Raw genomic sequence first — 10,443 nt, 5'->3', positions numbered from 1 at the left:
ATTTACTGAGTAGTTGGAAATCAACTAAAAATGTTAAAAGTGTTTATCCCAAAGTAATAATTGAATTTATACGTCATTTAAATGATAAGTGATTTAATTTAACACAAATAATCTAATAACAGTAAATAGTTGAACTCAAGGAAAACAAAATGATCAACCAAATGCGATGGACGATTAAATCTAGCTTTATGTTGGATGTAGGGAATTAGTTCTGATCCAGCCTTCGGAACGGGCTCGGTTGCAGCTCAATAAATAAGTAGCTAAATAACACTTTAAACAACAACGAGAGAACAAAAATTAACTTTCATTGCTTAGATATATGTGACAACAATGGTCCTAAAAAAAAGGTTCCCCTTTTATATAGTAGGAGAGTTTCAATCCTAGTACAAATCTAAATAAGGTGAAAACTTTTCCGGTAAACATTGATACGCGTTTGATATTGGGCAAGATTTGCGTTGTAATATCCGATTTAGAGTGAATATTTTGGCCGCTATCTTATCTCGTCTAACCACCTTTTTCCTTGGTCTCGGCTATTCACTCTGCTCGAGCCCAATGCTCGGCCGTGTCTGGTCTCGGGTGCACCATTCGACATTCGTCCTCCTCGGGCTCTGATCCGTGGAATCCCTCGGCTATACTCGAGGCCATGTCAAACCGTCCTTTCCTCTCGTTTCTTTACTAGGAAATCGGGGGTAAATTTATCCCCGATTTTAGCCGTACACAGATAGTCCCCTCACTTTTTCGAGAGCAGATTTATCGAAATGACGAGAAGTAACTAACCGACTCCGGTTCCTTCCTCTGTACGCTACAAACGAGTTGACGAGTCAGCGAAACGTCCCATCAATCGTGTCGTTCTGACTTTGGACTCGTGTCAGCTGCCGATTTACCATGCTCGGTGGGTACCGAATGCAGAACGTCACGCATTAAACATTTCCCTCCTATGAAAGCTCTGGTTTCCCTTTGTTCACTTTTTTACTGTCTGATTTCAAATCTTCTTGAGTTACCCTCGAAACTTTTACTTGTTCATCCTTTATGCCTAAAGTATAGCTAACAACTAAATTGTACAAGACACAATTTGACTGGCTATTAATCAATACTGCATTAGGAACCGTTTATAAATCTTAGTCCCCATATAACTACTAGATAAACCCAAAAAACAAATGGCTGAAAAAGAAAAGAATAGCACACCGCTAAATCACTTGCTTACATATATTATCTTTTCCATCTATAATCAATAAAATTCAAAAATACAAGAGATGTTACTCTATGTTCAACTGTTCAATTCCTCATATAAAAGATATAAACATTCAGAATAACATATTTTCTTCTCATTTCTTTTGTTTTTCCTTTGTTTTTCAATTTCATTTTCTCCAAATATTATTTGAAGCCCGGGAAGATTGGACGTGCTATACTTTTTCCTGAATAGAACTATCGTTAAAAATCTTAAAAGAACATTTGACATTGTGGAAAATTATTGAATGAGTAGGGAAAAAGGCTTAAATTTGATTATGTTGTGTTTGGTACGATGAAAGGAATTTTCCTTGAGAAATATTTTTAAAAAATATTTGGTAAATAATTTCAGTACTTGGTAATTGGTGGGTGAAAAATATTTTACGTATATATTATATTGAATGCTAGTAATAATATTAGCAAAGAGAGTGTTAAGAAGTTTTTGAGTGTTATCAATAATATGTCTAATATGTGTTAGATGGAGCAAGTAAAATGAAGTTAAACATCAAGATAGTTTTAAGAAAAGTGACTTCGTCAACAAGATTTTCCCCTTTAATTTGAGGTAAAATATTTTATGATAACCCAAAAATCATCAAATAATGTTTTCACGAAAAATATTTCTTTGAAGAAAGACTTCTTTACATACTAAATACACCTAAATGCGGAAGTTGATACAAGTAAATAATATATATGTATAGAGAGGAGAAATGCGAATTACATACCGTCGTTATATTTTCAGCTAACAACCGAACCAACTTTTACAGATTCACCTTCGATCAATATCAAATTTGTTGACCTTACCAGGACTTATATTGGATATATGATGAGTATTGGTGTGAAAAATATCATGAATAGGGTGGCCTCCACACTTCACCTCTACTGAAGCAATCAACTTACCTTTCACACACATATTTTCTTCTACGGTATAGAAGAAAAGTTTTGAAAATGAAGTAGTGAGAAAATGCAGAGAGGCTGTAGTCTTTATATAGATTATATTCTAGCTTTTACTATTATTATTATTATTATTATTATTATTATTATTATTATTATTATTATATTATTAAATATTTAAATTATTAAAATATATTATGTTCTAGTTTGCTGCATGAAAAGCTAGTATAAAACATGATCCATGACGACTCATGTTTTTATTAAACAAAAAAATAGAAAAATATATTTTTATTTTGGCTAGTTCACTTGCGTTAGCCAAAAAGCGTAAATTTGAACCATTTGTGTAGCGGCAAGGTATGAATAGAGCACTGTTGGGGGAGGATAAATCTGCTCTAAATTGAATACTTTACGGATGAACTTAGGCATTTTTCCTTTAAAAATGTGGAAGATAAAGTTTACAGCTTGCCATAAGGGATTCATTTTATAGTCATGTTTGAGACTTTCAACTAAGAGATTCTTTACTCAAGTCTCACAAAAGTATGAATTAGTTTTAGTATTATTGTTATTTAAAAGTTTTTATTTCTCACTATATTCTTTTGTTCTTTTAGCTTAACTTCATAACAATATTATATATATTCAAAGTAGAAAAAGAGATGGAGATATGAATTATATCGAACACGCTGCATTATTCATGAGATTAGTCAAGCAGTTTAATTTTCATGTTATTAAGGATAAGGATGAGGAGTTAGGTGGGAGGTAGAACTTTAAAACCAATCTACCTATTATTCAAAGCGGAAAACGAGAAGAAAACTCTGTTTATAAAAAATATTGATCCTTAATAAGATACAATATTAAAAAATATTCTTTTATCTATTTAATGTGGAGAAAGAGATAGATACGTGATTTATAAGGGAAAAGGATGCGTTGTCCATGAAACATTATGTTCATGGTATTAATGGCAGTAATTGGTGAGGAACAAACGTTATATAGACGAACCAATCGAGCTACTTAACTTACTCCAAGCAAAAATAAAGCACTAGTTAAAAAAACATTGATTACTTAATTATATTAGATTAAGAGGAAAGAAAAAAACAGTCTTATACATTGATTGCTTAATTATTATATCTAAAGAAAAGATAGAAACAGTCATATATTTTCAAGGTGGCAGACAAGATAGATCCGTGGGTTATTTAGAAAACAAGTAGCAATCTATTAGCGAGATTTTTCATGTTCTTAAAGGGAAGCAGTAAATTGGAAGGTATTTCTTTTCCTCAAAGATGAATCAGTTTACATACATATATACCTTACACCAAGAGAAGGGAAAAAAAGAAGAAGGAGAAGGGCACTTCAAAATGTTGATATTATCGAGTACTTCCTTTGTCCCAATTTATGTAACAGGGTATAGAGTACGAGGGTCAAAACACTTGATTTTTTATGTGAATTTAGTATAGATTCTTCATTTTTTTTTAAAGTAACATATTTATAAATTACAGGAACAGTACTACATAGCTAGTGATTCAAAACATTTAAAAAAAATTAGAAAACTATAATCAAAGAAAAACAATAGTATAGCTACAAAAATAATACCTTCCATAAAATGCAATGGAGGGAGTTATAAGATTTAAGTGACATCGTATTATAGGGAGCAAATTAACTCTTGATGAAGATGGCTAAGGTGGAAATGTCGTGAGCAGACAAAGAAAATGCGATGGACAGCGAGATGTAAAAAGCAGTTCTTTTGTCATTACATTTAAATTTCCCAAGTCCCCAAGGCAGTGCCCCGTTCCAAGGAATGGGTCGAGGGGATCTATAAATAATTGACATACTCCGAGAGCGAGTGACACATACTTTCAAAAGGCAAATGGGATGCTCGTTCCCATGGTGAGTATCCTTCTTCTCCTTTTCGTTCCATTGTCATTTGGCTAAGTCCTTTTCTTCCTTCCATAGGTTTACCCATGACCACCGAGCTTCGAGCAGTGGACGAGGACGAGGTCTCGTCCCCATCTGCAAAACCCTCTGCCTCGATACAACCTACCGTCGAGGCTAATACGAAGAAGGAGGAGAACACAAGGAAGAAGAAAATGTCCCCTGACCCCTCGGGCGCTCCCACCGAGGCCAAGAAAAAGAGGATTGTGGTCAGGGTCGAAAGAGTACCGGGAAGAGTACTCGGGCCAGGGTACCTGACCTTGATTCTCTTTATCGGCTCAGGGACTATCCTAAAGATGATGATATGGAGTTTGTCGCCCATGAGTCGGTCGTCGCTACAGAAGAGTGGGCAGCACCGGAGGGAGGAGACCGTAAGGCCGAACTCTCTTCAGTTCAGGAGCCCGAGGAAAAGCCTGTGGCTACTGCCTCTCGAGAAGTTACCCCAGTCGAGAGAAGCTGCCAACATCATTGATGTCTAGGAGTCGCTATCCCACATGAAGCCTCTTTTCAGTGAGGCTCAGGCCGTTACAGAAATGCCGATCGAGGCATCACGGGTAGCGGATAAAGCCCTTAATCCATATTTTAAGGCATGAGCGTTGATAAGTAGGGATTTTAGCCTATTAATTGCTCTCTTTTACTTGTGTTTTGGGCCAAATATGCGTGAGGGTATTCCTGGAAAACTAACTTAGTATGCTTGCTTGCAGGGATTGTTCAAAATGAGCCAAAGGAGCATTAATCAACTCATAAAAGGAGTCAAAACTTAAATAAAAACCAAATCTGGGCCAAGAGGTGTGGAACGCGGACCGCGACAAAAAAGTGCGGCCGCTAAAGTATCAACACGGACGCGGCCATTATTTCGAGGTCCGCGATATGAAGAATCAGAGAGATAATTTTTTGGGAACAAACATGAACGTGGACCGCGACAAGAAGATGCGGCTGCGAAAGTACCAGCACGGCCGCGATGGGAATTCCGCGAACTGCGGTTACTAAGGTTCAGAGAGTGCATAATTCAAGCAAATATGAGAATGGCGGTCCGCGTCAAAATTATGCGGCCGCGAAAGTCTCTCACGCGGATGCAGTGGAAATTGCGCGGTCCGCGAAATAAGGTTCAACCCAGGTCCAGATGTGAAGAAATGCAGACCGCGATCAGAATTACGTGGGTGCGAAAGCAAGTGTGCGGCCGCAGTCAGAATTATGTGGCCGCGAAACTTCCGCAGGGGTATTTTTGTTCAGAGATTTCAGTTTAGTATAAATAGATCATTTTGTCAATTTTAGGTTATGTTATGTTTTTGCTGAGTATGTGAGACGGCTAGGTTTTCCTTTTTGGGCAATTTTGTACAAGATTTACCTTATAACATTAGATTTTCATCTTTTAATTTAGTATTATGTATTATATCTTCTCTTTATCTTTGAATTCTCCTATTATTATGAGTAGTTAGACCCATATCTAGGGTTGTGACTCAACCCTAGTGTGGGTATTTAATGGGTCTTGAATTTTAGGGCTTGAATGTTTATGGGTTAGTGATATTTAGCCTAGTTCTTGCTAGAATTATAGAATTAGTGGTTGCAAACACTGATTCATGCCTTTATGATTTGGTCTCTTCTTGAGAAAGAGGGATTAAGTATGGAAAAACTAGGCTAACAAGGAATTGGGGTGAACTCAAGAAATTGATAGCCCCAATTAAAGGGTTAAACCTAGAGATAATAATACCCGACTTGAGCTAATATCACATGACTTGCATGAATACCCAGTTGGACTTGAGAAAGCCAAATTGGGCAATCACTCAAACTATCGAGAGATATAGAATAGAGTGAGTACTTGGGTGTGATAGCTATATTACGATCCCAAATTAATCAAGCTTGCCCTAGATTTTTACTACCTGTTAGATGTCCACCTAGGCGAAAGTCGCTACCCTAGTACTTTTAAACACTTGAAAACCAACATAAAAAATATTGTACTTAACTTTAATCTTAGCATACAATAGAAATAGAAATAGAAGTAGAATCAACACCTTCATGTTTGGAAGTGCAATTAGGAATAAAACACGCATGTAGACTTAGATATAAACCTAATTCCAAATCAATTAACTCACTGTGGATTCGATCCCGACCTAGCTGGGTAAAACTGCATCGACCATCCTCGCTACTCAATAGTAGTGCAGGCTTGGACCTGATCAAGCGTTGGAGCACTAGAAGACTACTCTGGTTTTGGCCACCTGAAGATTCTGAAAAAAGATGTGTTGCCAGGGTCAAATGGGCCGGATTTGAGCCCAAAGCTTTTGAAGCAATTCCCCGCCCCGAGTGTGGATCCCAACCGCAAGAAGACGGCCATGTTTATGGTACGAGCGAATACCAAGATACTATCTGAGCCGGTCGGTGTGGCCAGCTACCTTCGTTCCTTAATAACCGAAGAAGACCAAGTGAAGATGAACGAGGTGGACGCGCCGAGCCTCTTCAATGAGGCGCAGCAGGCGCTAAACAAGGTATATCATTTTTTCCTCCTATATTTAAATAATTCATTTGCCTTAGCGGATTTTAACGATTTTTCCTATTTTTTATGTACTAGGCCTCGGTGATTCACCATGAGAGCTTCCACCGGTCTCGGATGGAGGTGAGTTGCCTTGAGTTTGAGCTCAAGGAGTAGGTCTGGCAAACGGACATGTTCAAAGCGCTTTGTGAGAAAATTGATGAGGTCCTCAGGGACCACTCCGTCCTACAAGCCGAGCTGGAAAGAGCTCAAAAGGAGGCCTCCAGTGTGAAACGAGAACATGCCCTTCTAGTTGAAAAGGTAAGAGTATTTGAGATTAATAATGAGAGGTTAAGCACAAACGCTAATGCCGCAACCTCACAGGTCCAAGAGAAGATAGACTTGATCGACCAGCTTAGGGCCGAGATGAACTAGGTCAAAGCCTCAGCCGCGGAGTTGAGGAGCAAAATGGATCTCTTGGCCTCGGAACGGGATGCCACCAAAGAGGATTAGGCATCAACCAAAGATCAACTTCGGGTGATGAGGGAAAAAGCCTACAATTGCTCTCGACTGAACGAGGAGCTTCGAGCACAATTTGACTCGGCCGTTATAAAACGGGATGTTCTCGACCAAGAATATATCGCTTTGAAGTCCAGATTGGAGGCATCTTCGAATGTGACCTCAGAAGTTCAGGACATGTTGTCCAGTATAAGAATGATGTGGATGTAGTCGAGGCCCGTATAATAACAAAGTCTGAGGATATGAAGTGGTTGTCTTGGAGAGAGACCCTTAAAGAGGTCCATGCCCGGGGAATTGACTTATCGGCCGAGATCGAAGAGGTGAAGATGCTTGAAGCCGAGGACAAAGTGATGTACCAGCCAGATGGTTCGGGCAGTGAGTCGGGCTCCGATGAAGACTAGGCGGGAACTGCCTTAGTTTATTTTTTATTTTCTGTATTTTGAATTTTGGGGCCATTTCACAGTGCCTCTTTAAATATCTTTTGGTACATGTGCATATAAAAGGGATTTTTCTTTAGCTATGCATTGTGTCATTTACTTTTCTATATTTGCTTGTATCTAAGACTTATAATATGCCATTGATGTCTTAGCATAGAATTTGACGTCGTTTAAATTGTTTGTCCCCCTAAAGCTGGGATGAGGTCTAGATTAAGTAATGACTCTGATATAAAACGAAGTCTTTCTTAAAATTTTAACATTTCAATCGGACACAATCATTCTTTTCCGAAGATGGCTCCTTTCATGTCCGTAATTCAAGACCGAGCAACTTGACCTGGTCTGAAGTAGTATTTTTGTGTTATTAAAAATATGTAAGGACCTTACTTTTCAAGTACGGACTCATACGTCTCCGGGCTATTTAAGTTGGTTGTGGCCTTTTGCGTTTGGGACCTGCCTAGTAGACCCTTAGTAAGCTGAATTTTTCGGGCTTATCACCAGGTAGCAGTCCCCGGTTCGGGGAGGCCCATAGGTTTAGTGTTTTGAATCCAACATTTATTCTAAGTAACTTTTGACGATAATATTACTTATGCAAATGTGAATCGATGAAACATAGAAGACAAATTTCTTTCATTATTTTGAATGTTATGTAGATAGTTGATGGTACAAAATTTATCTGTCATGGCGAGAATGAGCTATGTGGGTACGGTTCGTTCGACCGTTTTACCCTTACACTTAGTCCTAATATTCAAGCCTTGGCTTTCAATATCGAATTTAAATGCCTTGTATATTCTCGAACTCAGCACCTTGACTTAGGGTGTGATGGCCCCCTAGTATTAGAGATTGAACTTTTAAGGGCTCGAATACTATTGATCTGATACGGATGGTTCGCAGTCCCCGACCTCCAGCTGTTCTTCAAAACTAGGGTTAAAAACCTTATCGTAAAACCCACTTCGGGAAAAAAATGGCCCAAGGAAAAAAGAGTACAACACGTGCTTTCAGACCTAATCCTTAGATTTGACTTTGACTAAGTACCCGCATGGGTTAGTTCAAAGCGTAATAAAGAAAAAGAAGACTGCATTCATACCTTAGCTGTAGTATCACTTTAAATTTGCCATATTCCAATTGCTGGGTAGTTGTTTTCCATTTCCGGATTCGAGTTAATACGATCCTTTCCCGGTTATATCGGTGACTCTGTACGGTCCTTCACAGTTCGGGTCCAGTTTCCCATCATTCGGGTTCCTGGTATGTAGTGTAACTCTCCTCAGTACCAAGTCTCTGACTTGGAAGTGTTGAAGGTTTTCCCTTCGGTTGTAATATCTCCCCATGTGTTATTTTTGGGCCGCTAACCGGACTAGGGCGGCTTCTCACTTTTCGCCCGCTAAGTCTAAGCTCGTGGCCATGGCCTCGTCATTTGAAGTGTCTGTAGCGTATTGGAACCTTAGGCTCGTTTCTCTTACCTATACCGCAATCAGAGCTTCTGTGCCCTAGACTAGAGAGAACAATGTTTCATCGATGCTAGACTTCGAAGTCGTTCGATATTCCCATAAGATCTCGGGAAAAATTTTCTTTCTATTTCCCCTTTGAGTCGGTTAATCTCTATCGGATTCCGACCTCGAAATAAAAAAGTCAACCCCCCGATCAAACTTCCCAAAAATTCAACTTTCGTCATTTCAAGCCTAATTCCACTACAGACCTCCAAATAACTTTTCGGACACGCTCCTAAGTCCAAAATCATCATACGGAGCTATTGGAATCATAAAAATTCAAATCCGAGATCGTTTACACATAAGTCGACTTCCGGACGGCTTTTCAAATTTAAGCTTTTCATTGTGAGACTAAGTGTCTCATTTCACTCCAAAATCATTCCGGACCCGAACCAATTACCCCGGCAAGTCATACAATAGCTGTAAAGCATAAATTGAGCAGTAAATGGGGGGAACGAGGCTGTAATACTTAAAACGACCGGCCGAGTCGTTACAGTATTATCATTTCTTAAGTGTAAAACTATCTGTGTTCTGGATTTTTTGTTATAAAATTGATATCAGCTGCAAATAATGCAAGGCTTAGAAGTCAAGCTACTCTTTGGCATTTAAAATGTCTAGACTTTAATTAGTTAAAAGAAACAAATAGCAATGCTACTATGTGCTAACAATACAGAGAGGCATACCAGCAAAATGATATATCTGCTATATAAGTGTGTAGCTAAGTTGTATTTGCAAAATCTTGAAACACCCAATTGAAGTCAAGATTGGTTACTGTACATTCTTCAGCCAAAAGAACAGAAAAGTCGAGATTTTCAAGTCTCGGCATTTTATTTTAAAGTAAATGATGCAATGACCTGTGTTTGCACATTAAAACCTGCACAAGGGCAAAGCTTATACTACTTTAGATTGAAAGATGATTGTGCTTTTGTAGAGAGTACTTGTGAGTTTTACCTTTAGCCAAAAAGTTATTTCATAATTGTATTTAATATTTTAACTCGAGTAGTAGATAAAATTATCCTTGAACATATTTCCCAAAGTTCTAATTCATTTTTTTTGTTTGAGTTCATGCAGTCCCTTTCACGTTGTTGTTTAACTTTTGAACCGTATATGATCACACTTGATGAATTTGGGCAAATAGTTAAATCATTGTTAGGGTAAAATTATAAAATATTCTTTAACCAATTATCTTGTTGATCTTTATTGGTTTTTCTGAAGAGAAATTTTTATACTTGTTACAGGTTTTGGAGATTGAAGTTTACAAGTAAAAAAGCTTATTTGGTGGGCATAAAAGTTGACTATCATTTTGCTAGGAATATTGGATAAACTTTGTATAATGTCTAGGGATGTTAGCTACGTTTTTTCTGTGAGTTCTGTCAACAATATTATGATTGCTTAATTAAAGTATACCTGTAAATAACGCCATTAATGGAATGTTAATAAATTTTTGTAAAGCAAAATTTATCTCTATATTATGTTTTTGTTATCAGGTTTT

General features: G+C 37.9%; 2 long non-coding RNA genes across 2 annotated transcripts; one reads left to right on the top strand and one right to left on the bottom strand.

Annotated features, from left to right (window-relative positions):
- Nucleotides 1-288: 288 nt before the first annotated feature.
- On the bottom strand, nt 289-2,198 carry LOC104109385 (uncharacterized). Its single transcript, XR_689219.4, has 2 exons — nt 1,950-2,198; nt 289-1,093 (listed from the first exon to the last, which is right to left on the bottom strand). It is a non-coding gene; the product is annotated as an uncharacterized lncRNA (long non-coding RNA).
- A 1,726-nt stretch (nt 2,199-3,924) lies between these two features.
- Nucleotides 3,925-5,424, top strand: LOC138910614 (uncharacterized). The gene is made up of 2 exons (XR_011415745.1): nt 3,925-4,647; nt 4,749-5,424. It is a non-coding gene; the product is annotated as an uncharacterized lncRNA (long non-coding RNA).
- Nucleotides 5,425-10,443: the final 5,019 nt, after the last annotated feature.

This window comes from Nicotiana tomentosiformis, chromosome 4 (assembly GCF_000390325.3).
Source record: "Nicotiana tomentosiformis chromosome 4, ASM39032v3, whole genome shotgun sequence".
Classification (NCBI taxonomy): Eukaryota; Viridiplantae; Streptophyta; class Magnoliopsida; order Solanales; family Solanaceae; genus Nicotiana; species Nicotiana tomentosiformis.
The sequence above is the reverse complement of the archived record's forward strand: the minus strand, read 5'-3'. Positions and strand labels throughout refer to the sequence as shown.